Below are 13,905 nucleotides of genomic sequence, written 5' to 3' on the forward strand. Positions count from 1 at the left end.
ATTTTCTATTGGCATATACTTGATTAACAACGTTGTGCTAGTTTCAGGTATATAGCAAAGTGATTCAGTTATACAAATATCTATTCTTTTTCAAATTCTTTTCCCAATTAGGTTATTACAGAGTATTAAGCAGAGTCCCCTGTGCTATACAATAGGTCCTTATTGGTTATCTGTTTTAACTATACCAGTGTGTACATGTCAATCCCAAACTACCAATCTATTTCTCCTGCTTTCCCCCTGGTAATCATCAGTTCACTCTCTAGTATCTGAGTCTTTCTGTTTTAAATAAGTTCATTTGCATCATTTTTTAAGATTCCACATACAAGTGATATCATATATTTGTCTTTTTCTATCTGACTACTTAGCTTTAGTAATGATAATCTCCAGGTCCATCCATGTTACTGCAAATGGCATTATTTCATTCTTTCTTCTCAAATTTTTAAAATTTTATTTATTTTTAATTTAAATTTATTTATTTCAATTAGAGGCCAACCACTTTACATATTTCATTCTTTTTATGGCTGAGTAACATAATGAGAAATGCTGGGCTGGAAGAAGCACAAGCTGGAATCAACATTGCCAGTAGAAGTATCAATAACCTCAGATATGCAGATGACACCATCCTTATGGTAGAAAGTGAAGAGGAACTAAAAAGCCTCTTGATGAAAGTGAAAGTGGACAGTGAAAAAGTTGACTTAAAGCTCAACATTCAGAAACCTAAGATCATGGCATCTGGTCCCATCACTTCATGGGAAATAGATGGGGAAACAGTGGAAACACTGTCAGACTATTTTTTTGGGCTCCAAAATCACTGCAGATGGTGATTGCAGCCATGAAATTAAAAGACGCTTACTCCTTGGAAGGAAAGTTATGACCAACCTAGATAGCATATTGAAAAGCAGAGACATTACTTTGCCAACAAAGGTCCATCTAGTCAAGGCTATGGTTTTTCCAGTGGTCATGTATGGATGTGAGAGTTGGATTGTGAAGAAAGCTGAGTGCTGAAGAATTGATGCTTTTGAACTGTGATGTTGAAGACTCTTGAGAGTCCCTTGGACTTCAAGGAGATACAACCAGTCCATTCTAAAGGAAATCAGTCCTCTGTGTTCTTTGGAAGGACTGATGCTAAAGCTGAAACTCCAATACTTTGGCCACCTCATGTGAAGAGTTGACTCACTGGAAAAGACTCGGATGCTGGGAGGGATTGGGGGCAAGAGGAGAAGGGGACTGCAGAAGATGAGATGGATGGATGGCATCACTGACTCGATGCACATGAGTTTGGGTGAACTCTGGGAGTTGGTGATGGACAGGAGGCCTGGCGGGCTGCAATTCATGGGTTCACAAAGAGTCAGACCCGACTGAAAGACTGAACTGACTGAATACTCCATTGTATGTGTATACATCTCCTTTACTCATTAATCTGTTGATGGACACTTAGGTTGCTTCCACATCCTGGCTATTGTAATTAGTGCTACAATGAACACTGGAGGGCGTGTATCCTTTTGAACCATGTTTCTCTCTGGATATATGCCCAGGAGTGGGATTCCTGAATCATACAGTAGTTCTATTTTTAGTGTGTCAAGGAATCTCCATGCTGTTCTTAGTAGTGGCTGTACCAATCCATGTTCCCACCAGCAGTGAAGAGGGCTCCCTTTCCTGACATGCTGCAGCCCATGGGGTGCAGAGAGTCGGGCACGACTTAGTAACTAAACAAGAACAATTTCTGCCTACGTTTTGCTCTAAGAATTTTATAGTATCTGGTCTTACATTTAGGTCTTTACTCCATTTTGAGTTTATTTTTGTGTGTGGTGTCAAAAAGTGTTCTAATTTCATTTGTTATGGATTTCTGTCCAGTTTTTCTGGCACCATTTATTGAAGAAAATGTCTTTTCTCCATTGTATAGTCTTCTTTCCTCTTGGATTAATCGACCACATGTGTGTGGGTTTGCTTCTGGACTTTGCATGGTGTTCCATCGATCTATATTTCTGTTTTTGTGCCAGTACCACACCGTTTTGAAGATGGTAGCATTGTAGTATGGTCTAAAGCGAGGGAGCCTGATTCTTCCAGCTGTTTTTCTATTTCAAGATTGTTTTGGCTATTCAGGGTCTTTTGTGCTTCTATGAATAAGATTGCTTGTTCTAATTCTGTGAAAAAATGCCATTGGTAATTTGTAATTTGACAGGGATTTCACTGAATCTGTAGAATGCCTTGAGTAGTATAGTCATTTTGACAATATTGACTCTTCCAGCAGAAGAACATGATATATCTTTGCATCTGTTTGTATCATCTTCAATTTCTTTCATCAGCATCTTATAGTTTTCACAGTTCAGGTCTCTTGCCACCTTAGGGAGGTTTATTCCTAGGTATTTTATTCTTTTTGATGCAATGGTAAGTGGGATTGTTTCTAATCTTCTATTGTTAGTGTATAGGAATGCAAGAAATTTCTGTGTATTATTTTTGTATCCTGAAACTTTAATGAATTCATTGATGAGCTCTAGTAGTTTTCTCGTAGCATCTTCAGGATTTTCTATGTATAGAATCATGTTATCTGTTTTCAGCAAGTCTTAAAAATCAGGAAACTGCATTTAAGATGTTTTATCATAGTTAAAACTCAGGGTTTTTTTTGCTAGTTTTATTGCATAGTGATAAGAAGAAAGGCCTTTATCTACATGGGTAGGGCACAATAATTTTGGTATCAAGAAGTGGCTTCAGTAAGGCATTTAAACCTAGGATCTCACTAAATATTTATCCCTAAATTAGTATTTTAAACTGAAAAAAACTGAGATACCTTTTATTGACCAATTAAATTCTTTTCCCATGATCGCCTCTAACCAATTGGATAGAAGCAAGCTCTTATTTTTGGTGTGTGTGTGTGGGAGAAAGTTGCATTATATTGCCCACCTGAATTGAGACATATGAATGTTTGTTTCTTGCATGTAAACAAACAATTACAAATAATTCTAACTGTTCTGATGTAGCAAATGTGGCATTCAGTAGGTAAGGACATTGGGAAAGGGGATTCCTTTGATATAAGGTAGTTGGGGAAGGCACCTCTAGGAAGTGACATTACAGCTGAGATCTCAAGGATGAACATGAATTTAGCCAGTTCTGGGAATGGACAGAAGGTAATTGTATTGCCAGTTTTGGGAGCCAGCTTGACAGATGAGACTGGAAAGGCAGATCATGCCACTTCTTGGACTTTTTATTTAAATGCTTTAAATGGCAGACATATCAGTTAGAACAGACTAGGGTAGGCTTGGGTGATATGGTGCCCAGATCTCAAAACACAGATTTCCTTCTTACTCCTGTCACCTTCTCAGTGTAACTTGGCTGAAACTCAACTTCACATCTTCTTCACTCCAGTTCTAGGCTGACAGAGCAGCCTGTCTGAGAAGTTGCTGGTCATTATGGTAGAAGGAAAAAACGAATGTGAGTCTTCAAGCTTCTGCCTGAAGTGACAGATGCTACTTCTGCCCACACATCATTGGCCGGAGCAAGTTATATAAAGTCCAGTTTCAGTGGGGCAAGGAAGAGTTCTCCTCCCCCAGTGAAGGGAAGTGCCTGTTGGTATAATTCTCTATCCCCTTCTAAATCTATATCCTTCTGTGCACCTTACCCAAGAAATAGGGCTACACTCCTTTCTGATTTAGTCACAGATCCACTCTCATTCTTACCAGAGAAACAGCAGCTTAAAAAGATTTATACCAAGTCTCAGTATTTTGTGTGCAAATGGCAAACTGCCCATTTCTCTACATTTTATAAAATAGTTTTCTCTCATCCTCATGGGTTAGGGGCAGAATTTAAGTCAACTTCAGTAGAAAGGATTTCGTATTTCCTACTCAAAGGTTTGTTGTTCCCTCACTAAGTTGTCTCCGACTCTTTGTGACCCCATGAATGAAGCATGCCAGGCTACCCTGTCCTTCACTATCTCCCAGAGTTTACTAAAATTCTTGTCCATTGAGTTGGTGATGCTATCTAATCATCTCATCCTTTGCCACCCTCTTCTCCTTTTGCCTTCAATCTTTCTTTCCCAGCATCAGAGTCTTTTCCAGTGAGTCCTCTCTTCACATCAGGAGGCCAAAGTATTAGAGCTTCTGCTTAAGCATCAGTCCTTCCAATGAATATTCAGGGTTGACTTTCTTTAGGATTGATAGGTTTGATCTTCCAGTCATGGAGTTGATGATCTGAGCCACGGTCAGCTCCAGGCCTTGTTTTTGCTGACTGTGTAGAGCTTCTCCATCTTCGACTGCAAAGAATATAATCAATCTGATTTTAGTAGAAAGGATTTCATATTTCCCACTCAAAGGTAAGGACTGTTTATTCATTTGGTGGAGAGTCTTGAGCTGGAGAAAGGGATATTTGCCTACAGTTTCAAATAGAATATAATGCAAATAATTTACCAAGTGCTTTTCCCAATGGCAAAGAGGAATATCTTGGCATTTTAATTCATGTTTAAATTTGGAAGTGAGTTCAGGGAATGCATTAGTATTTCTATCTTTCAAACCAAGGAATGGAGGTATTTGTTTCTCAAAGCCCCACACTGGGCCAGAATTCTGGCAAGAACAGTATAAATTAGTATCATTACCCTTTTAGTCCTGAGAACCACCAGCAAAGTTAAGCTGATGTTCAATGACATCTTTTAAAGGTAAAGGGGCAGAAGTGGGGAAGAAACATAAGTGATGGACAAAGAGATGAAAAATTGAATATAGACTAAAACAAACAAACAAACTGTATTTGGCCATGCTAGAATCATGTCAAATCATCTGTCTTCCACATTGAAGTATTTGTGTTGGGGTTGCCCACTGTGAGAGAAGACTGTCCTGCCTACAGTTTTCTTCTCATCAGACTCGTTTATTACTGAAAAAATGTCCCTTTGGTCCAGCAGATTAAAAAACCTGATTCTGCCTTAACTATTAAGCTTCTGACTTTGTTGGATAAAAGGACCAACCTTCTTTATTGCCTTCTAGAACAATACACTTGATAGCTCTTCCTCTGTAGGAGATAAAGGGAATTAAACTTGATGGAATACAGATTTCCATTTTCAAAAGAACTTTAAGTTTTTCCCACAGCGGTTTTTGTGGCTCCGTTGCCAGTCTCTGAACAATTTTGTAATTCAGTCATAATTCTGTCAACAGTAGGCTGAGGAGGATAGTGGCTACAGTTGTCACATAGCCAGGCTGGCTATGTGACATAAAAGATGCTCAAAAGATTTCCAGTAGTGGATGATGGGTTCTATAGGATGGACCAATGTTCATGGAACCACTGGCTTTATCTCAACAATGTCTATCTTCACCTCAGAGGCTGTTGCTAGGGTAATTAACTACTTAGCATTCAGAGAAAAATTATACATTAGGTTTTATGTCTGTTCAAACTTCTGTATAGTTTAATTTTGAAAACACAGCCACACCATTGATCAGTCTTAGTGGGGAAAGTTACAGTTGACTTGCAAGGGCAATTTTAAATACACATATTTGCAACCAGATATCTACTGTTAAATGAACATTTTTTGAGTCATTAACTGCTCACAGCTAAGGAACAAATTTCACAAAACACGGATAATTCCACCTTATCCTCTCAAACAAATTTTATTCATATTCTGCTCTAACAAATATAGCATGAAGGCAACAGTTGTTTAAGTTTCTTAGTGTATGGCACGGATGAAAAGAAACAAACATATTCAGAAGCAGTCCAGTACTGAAATGCTGGTTTAACAAAAGAGGCACGTATTATTCTATTTAGCAGTTTATACCAGATCTCAGAAGACTTTTTTTTTCCCTTGCAAGCAACAGACTACATTTATTTGCATTAAGTAAAAACATATCTTGATCAAGAAAATTACTTTTTTTCTGATTTTCCTTTATATCACAAATGTCAGGGTAAGGCAAATCCTTAATGAATCGTATGATAAAAACCCTATTCCCCAAGAAAATATATTGGACATATTCTGCTAACTTTGTTATTTTTCAAAGCAAAGCTGACATGCACCACATACAGAGAAATGTCATTTCAAATCGAGTGCATCAAGCAGAACTGTATTAATTCACAAAGAGGCTTTTCAGTGTTTCATAGAAAGATGTACAATTAGCTGCGATGACTAATAGGTGACCCAGTATCACAGACTGTGTTTCAGATGCCTCCTTTGTAAGCTTTTGTGAAGGAAGGCTTGTCCATCACTTGGGTAGTTACCAGCTAGAGGACAGACCCTTTGTCTCTCCTACAATGAGTACCTTTTTAAATAGAACTATTATGTGGAAAGCCCACCTCCATCCCCTGTATGCAAATAGGACTTAAATAAGGGGCTATTTGCCTCCCACTCTCCTTCCTATAAACCCTTGAGTCACCTAGCCTGGCTAGAGTGTGGTTGGAAACTGACTTCCAGAATTCACGTTCGGAGAATGAATCAGTCTGGCAAATTTTCCATTGCACGGTTTGTACAATGACAGCACCAGTGAGATAAAGGTTTCCTGTGTTGTGGGTATCTTCTATGTGGCCAAAGCTAGATTTTTAATGTTTTACTATTGAAATGAAAATCGCTTCATTGTTTGTTTTAAGCATAAAATCTTCTAGCCAAACAGCAACTCAAAAGCAGAATGAGGGAAAAAGTGAAAACACAATCTAATCATAAAGTGAAATGTAAACCAATTCGGGAGCAGGGTCGATGGTCTTTACTCCTGACTCAATTTCCTGGATGCAGAGCCCACTTTCTTTTTCTATAATTTTCAGGCAGAGAACTCCTTCCTCTCATTGATACCCACCCACATTGAAAACTGGATGAATGGCTGTCATTGACATCAAAAGGAACACCAGGACAGACATAATTCTGATCCCTACTGTTCCTGCCAGAGACATTAGATCTTTGTCCGTTAAAAAAAAAAAGATCCCCATCCTTCTTGCCTCCTCACATTGTTTTCCAATGTGACTCATTACTGAGCATGAGTAGCACGCACACTTGGGAGGCACAGGAAAATGTCCTCCTAGTAGATTGCACTTGTCAAGTACTGGGTTGGCCAAGAAGTGCATTCAGGTTTTCCTGTTACATCATATGGAAAACCCGAATGAACATGGTTGGGCAACCCAACCCTTCACAAGAACGATGGCGACTGTCAACTAAGTCATACAGATGATGTGAAATATAGAAACTGTCTATATTCCCGTGGCATCATTTCCTGGATTAGTGTAAATGAGGCTTTTTCTTGGTTTTCTAGAAAGCAGTGTCTAATGGCAGTAAAGGATATATAAGTTTCGGTATCAAACTGTGGAATTATGGCAGAAGGGAGAACAGGTGTGTTCCAAAATCATGAAGTCACTTAAATGTCACTGCTTAGGTTGATGATCCTCAACAACAAGAGGATGTTAAAACATACTACATAGGTAGAAATACAACTTACTATTCCAGTAGACCAAATAAGCCATCAAATAGGGCAACAAATTCAGAAAAGCCAAAACAAAATTCATAGGAAGACGAGAAAGTGAAATTTTCTTTAGAGGAAGGAGCAAAACTGAAGAACTCCATGGAATATGTAGAAAGCAGAACCCCTGATTATTGTAGAAATGCTCCATGTGATCCATTCCTTTTCTCCCTCTACTAAGAAAAAAATACGCACTTCACTTACAATTCTGAAGCCCTCATAAGGAAGATGGGTTTAAGAAGAGAGAGGGAGAGAGGGGGACAAGTGGAGAAAGCCGCATCAGCATACATACACTATTGTGTGTAGACGGACAGCTGAAGGGAAGTACCGCACCGCGAGCTCAGTCCGGCCTTCTGTGATGATGCAGATGCTGGGATGGGGCAGGGGAGGGAGGCGCCAGAGGGAGCGGGTATATGTGTAATTACGGCTGGTTCCCGCTATTGTGCGGCAGAAACCAACACAACAGTGTAAAAAATTAAAAAGCAAAAACCAGGAAGGAAAAAAAAAAGATATGCAAGAAATAATGGAAGTTTCCACAGGGACGAGTAGACTGGTCTTAGAGCCGGGGAGGCAGGCTTCTTGCCTGCTCAGGGTTCTATCCTTGTTGGCTCTGGGACAATATTTGTGACAACCTCTGATGTCTTCCCGCACCCTTAATCCCTTGTGCCCACTGTACCAGGGACATCTTGGCTTATTAGTCCCGCTGCTTCCCTTCAATGTGTGCTGGGAGAGGGGACAGCCATCAAATTAGTCTTGAACTTGGCGTGAACAAAGCACACTATTTAAATGCAAACCAGGAAGCCAGAACTGCAAGCAAGGCCTCTAATTGCCTCCAAATTCAAACGAGAATCTGCTCTGTGGGTCATCAGTCCTTGGGTAAAAACAAGATGTTCTTTTATGAAAAGCAGATGTATAAAGATTTCAAGGAGAACTTTTTTGATTCTAAATGCAGCAGTCTCCCTCTCAACTAAAAGGCCCAGGAAAGTGCCCTTAGAATTGTGTCACAAGGAATTGCTTCTCCCTGAAGGAAAAACACAGTAAAGACTTCCTGAACCAGGTGAGCTCTGCTGAAAGTCAGTGTCGGACAAGAACGCACCTCCCGTCTTGTTACCAAGGAAGAGACCAGGGTCCGTCCGCCTTCCTCGTTATGCCTCCGTGGTCTGCTCCGGGTTAAACCCTGCCTTCATATTCCTCCTTAGAGCCTCATGGAACAGCGTTGGACCTCGGGAACCCCTGAATACAAGCCCATTTGAAACCAATCCTCCTGACCTTTTCCCAAGTGATTTCTGAGGGTTTTGCCCATTTTCTGTCCTGCCTCCTTCCTCTATGGATTCTACTGATATAGGGTTTGATGTTTCCTCAAATGCAGCTTATCAGTCACCTTCCTTCTCTCTCCTTTTTTTTTTTTTTTGGAAGAAACCACTGTACCAACCAGCTTTGTGAAATAACCGAGAAAGCAGACAGGGACCAGAACACACTTGTGTGTTACACGTGCCACTGCGACCCTGGGGCGGAGTCGGGAGAAGAAAAGACAGAAACGACAGGGATAGCGCCTGAAAGTTGCATTCACGTGGGTTCCCCACCAAATGAAAGAAAACTTTTTTTTTTCTTTTTTTTTCTTTCTTTCTGCGCGTAAACAGAACAAAACGCAGCTGGAGAAATGAGAGCAAAGGATTCCCCGTCCTTCGGTGGGACGCGCCTCCCCCCACCCCCACCCGCCTGCACAGTGCACGTGCGCGCCAGCGTCTTCTCGCACCTCCCCAGGGCCAGGAGCCTGCACACTGAGGACTGTCATTTACTGCCACCTCGTTGTCCCTTTGCTTCATCGTGTGCCCCTGCCGAAGACAAGGAGAAGCCATTTGTTAAAGACGTCATCATAGGTTGAGCAAGCAGTATCTTTTAAATACAGCCATTTAAATGTTTTTCACCCTCCAAACGTGCCTAGAAAGATGTTTAATTATCAGAGAGCTTGGGGTATCTGAGCTGTTATTGGCAGCATGGCGTATCTTTAAAGACCATATAAATCATTGTTAATAGATGTATACAATATGGACAACTTGCTGATGGGGGAGATTAACTCAAGTCTTCAAAGTATTATTTGAGAAACTGAATCTTGAAGCCATGGGTCCTCTCTTCTTGGCCCTATCACGTGTTCCAGTTTCCAGGGCTCAACATAGAAACAGTAAAAATGTACATGATGCTGGTTTGCAAAAGACATGGATGGTCATCCCACTGCTTTGAGATCGTTGTTATTAAGTAGGCATCTGCTGTGTTCTCCACTTGTGAAAGGACTCTAAGATATCCTGCCTTAGAAGAACCTATAGGGAAATGCGTAGATCACAAGTATACTGCAAAGTCTTTTGAAAAATGCATTTAACCTACACCACTACCAAGACATAAAACACTCCCATTGCCCCAGAAAGTTCTCACTTCAATTATGAACCCTATTCTTTTTTAAAAAATTTATTTCAATTGGAGACTAATTACAATATTGTGGTTTTTGCCATACACTGACATGAATCAGCCACAGGTGTACATGTGTCCCCCATGGAGAACCCCCCACCCACCTCCCTCCCCATCCATCCCTCAGGGTCGTCCCAGTGCATCAGCTTTGAGTGCCCTGTTTCAGGCATCGAACTTGGACTGGTTATCTCTTTCACATATGGTAATATACATGTTTCAATGCTATTCTCTCAAACCATCCCACCCTTGCCTTCTCCCACAGAGTCCAAAACTCTGTTCCTTATATCTGTCTCTTTTGCTGTCTTGCATATAGGGTCATCATTACTGTCCTTCTAAATTCCATATATATACATTAATATACTGTATTGGTGTTTTTCTTTCTGACTTACTTCACTCTGTATAATAGGCTCCTGTTTCATCCACCTCATTAGAACTGACTCAAATGTGATGAACCCTACTCTTGTTGGAACGAACAATTGATCTGATTTCTGTTACCATAAATTAATCTTGTCAAGGATGAATTGGAGATGATCTCTGAGCTAACTTTCTGTTCTAGTGTCCTATGAATCTTTAAAAAAAATACTCTTTGAGGCGTGTATGTGTATGGAAAAGCAGTATAGTACTCATTGTAGATAATATTTAAAATACCCAAAAGTAGACAAGGAATCCTGCATGATCCTTCTATTGATAACTAATTTCTGTAATTAATGTTACACAGTATTTCCTTATATTATTTTTCTCTTTCTACCTATATATAAAACTATTAATTTTAATAATGAAAATTGCAAACATGAAGGAAATTAGACAATGGTAAGTATATCTAGAATATATTTACCATTCAGATTTAGTGTTAATATTTTTCAAATTTCCTTGCAATCTTTATTAAAGAAAATAAAACAGTATTGATAAATTAAAATATTTACAGATAGTTTTAATTTATCTGTATATTATCTCTTACTTCCCAAGATTACTGAATCCTGATATTAGTGTGAATCCACAACATGCATGTTTTTATACTTTTACAGACATGTATATACAAATAGACACAATAGAAAGTGGGTAGTGTTATGTGGTATATTATAAAATAGACATAAATAATTATTCTTTTAACCATTCATTAATATTGTTACAAATTTGTAATCTATATATATTATGGTTTTCATTTGTGTTCACCATTCTCCTTGGCTTGCAATTGTTTCCTACACCATACTCTTCTCTGGGCTCAATTTTCTTTTTACTGTTATGCCTCCTTTGGTAGCTTTTAGAGAAAAGGTATGTGAGTAGCAAATCTTTCTTTTTTCTTGAAAATGACAAATGTCATTTTCTTAAATGATACTGAAACTAGTGAAGAACTCTGTGTTGACCATTATTTTCATCCATGTTTTGAAGACTTAGAATTATTCCATTATCTTCTGACCTAAATTCTTGATCTTGGGAAATTGCTGTCCTTGCAATACCTATTTAGTTGTGGTTAACTCTTTGTGTTAATTTTTCCTCTCTCTTGGTGTTCTGCAGTGCATAAGTGTGAATTTATTTTGTTTTGTTTGTGCCGGATCTTAGTTGCGGCATGCAGGACCTTCCAATTTTGCTGTGATGTGCGGTATCTTTTACTTGTGGCATGCGGGGTCTTTAGTTGCAGCATGCGAACTCATGGTTGCGGCATGTGGGAGGCCTGTGGGACCTAGTCCCTGACGGGGGATGGAACCTGGAGCCCCCTGCGTTGGGAGTGCAGAGTCTTAGCCGCTGGACCCCCAGGAAAGTCCGGTGAATTTATTTTAAACATGCCCTTCTTGTAACTTACGATTCTTCTTTTAACTCAAATTTTTTGACTTTCATCAATTCCGATAAATCCTTGGCAGTATCTTTCAAATACTATCAACATCTCCTTTTAGAGCTCTTGTTGAACAAAAAATATCTTAGTTATTCTGTTTCTATTCCTTATATCTACTCATGTGTCATTTATATTGCTATACATTTACTTGCTTTTTCCAAATTGTTAATTTTTCATAGTTTGCTGCTTTCTTACAGTTTTATGTCTACTTTTTATCTTTTGACATTTAAATGTATTTATTTTATGAAATCTTCCACATTACCCTCAAGTTCTTGTAGTGCTAATCATCCTGCAATTTTACCCATCAACTCTCATTCGTAATAGATCATTTCCTTGTGTGTTTTATAAACTCATCTTTGGAAATTTATTTCTTCAGGAGGAATTCTAAAGGATAGTTTTACATTACATTTCCATTTGCTAACTCTCCCAGGGGGTCACACTGGTCTATAATCAAGTATAAATTAATGTCTTGGTTTGTGTATTACTGTATGACTTTAGATGGCATAAATTTGTGCTTCAAACACATGGTCTGTATGTGACTTCTGCTTACCATGGGAGCCTTTTCTTTCCCCATGAAGCACCCTAGGCCAGCTCAAGTCTCCTTGTTAATATCTTGAGCTGGGAATCTCAGATATATTTATGTAGAGGTGTCAATTTCAGCTCCTTACCTTGAGTGGCCCAAGTCCAGGGGGCATTAAAACCCAAATTTATTGCCTTAGAGTCTGTATCTACACCAAAAACCAAACTGTAGTTCTGGGGACAGCTGCATCTTCAGCTCACCAGATTATTGCTTTGGCCTCAAATTCCTCTTCATTTTTGATAGCTTTCATGTTAACTTTGTATTTGTATTGAGAGGGTTTTTTTATTTTTTCCACCTTTTCAGTCACCTGTTGCTACAAAACAAGCCACGCCAAAACACAGTGGCCCCCAAACCCACAATTTATTATTCTAATGATTCTATAAGTTGGCGTGGGCTCAGGTGGGCACTTCATCTACTCTAGGTGGCATCCACTGGGGTCTGAACACCCAGAATGCCCTCTCACTTTCTAAAGTCTCTCTCCATGTGGCCGTCCCCATTCTGTACCACAGCTTGAGCTTCGTAGAGGGTGGCTGGATTCCAAGAGCAAGCATTCTGAGAGCATAAAAAGTTACCAGGTCTCGTAAAGCCCACGCTGGAAGCCACACTTGGCCTGCCATGTTTCTCCAGAAACAGAAGTTCAGGTTCCATAAGCATCTTTTGCTGTGGTGGCAGTTTAGTCGCTAAGTCATGTCCAACTTTCTTGTGATATCATGGACTGTAGCCCGCCAGTCTCCTCTGTCCATGGGATTCCCCAGGCAGGACCACTGGAGTGGGTTGCCAGTTCCTTCTCCAGGGGATCTTCCCGACCCAGAGGAGATGAACCCAGGTCTCCTGCATTGGCAGGTGGAGTCTTTACCACTGAGCCACCTGGTAAGCCTGTAAGCATATTTACATGCCCTCAAATACTTGTTGAGAAATTATTTTTACATTTGCACAGCACTCTATTGATTGATTGAACTGTTCCTCTGTTGTCATTTATGATATCCCTGATTTTTAAACACATTATACAGCACTAAATTTTCTTGTATTATGTCTTTGAACTCTAATTCTAATCCCATTTCACTGTATTTTGTTAATTTTCTTGGAGGTATGATGCACAGAACTAAAGGTTCTTCCTGTTGAACTACCAATAACCTCTACAAACCCAGCTATGTAAATGATGATGACGTTCCTTAGGTAATACTGTGTGCTGTGACAACTGTGTTCAGAAATGCACTATTTTTTTAGGGAACAGTACTGTGTCAAAGAATTTTGTTCTGGAGGTATCTGAACTTCCATGATCAACTGAGTGACCCTGTGCGAGTCATTTCTTCCTGGAGTTGAAGGACTGCTCTGAAGAGGTAAGGGGGAGGAGTCAGGATACATACTTTTGCAACAAAGTTAAACTAATTTTGAACTTTAAGTTTTGACAAGGTATTCACTTGGGTAAAGGTATGTTCAGTTCAGTTCAGTTGCTCAGTCGTGTCCGACTCTTTGAGAAAGGTATGTGGCTAGATTCATGTTTATGGCCAAGGGAAATATTTTGATATTAACCAAGGAAAACATACTTATTTTGGTATTTCATCTAGATATTGATCATATAGAAAAATAATAGTGTCTATAAGAAGAAAAAATCTAGACAA

General features: G+C 39.4%; 1 protein-coding gene across 3 annotated transcripts in view; it reads right to left on the reverse strand.

Annotated features, from left to right (window-relative positions):
* Positions 1 to 5,559: 5,559 nt before the first annotated feature.
* MACROD2 (MACRO domain containing 2) overlaps positions 5,560 to 13,905 on the reverse strand; it is a 2,312,183-nt gene continuing 2,303,837 nt past the window's right edge. For all 3 annotated transcript variants that reach the window (XM_027560273.1, XM_027560275.1, XM_027560274.1), the window contains one exon: positions 5,560 to 9,244. The gene's annotated coding sequence lies outside the window, so the exon portion shown is untranslated. The remainder of the gene's footprint in view (positions 9,245 to 13,905) is intronic.

The sequence above is a fragment of the Bos indicus x Bos taurus genome, chromosome 13 (genome assembly GCF_003369695.1).
Source record: "Bos indicus x Bos taurus breed Angus x Brahman F1 hybrid chromosome 13, Bos_hybrid_MaternalHap_v2.0, whole genome shotgun sequence".
Lineage (NCBI taxonomy): Eukaryota > Metazoa > Chordata > Mammalia > Artiodactyla > Bovidae > Bos > Bos indicus x Bos taurus.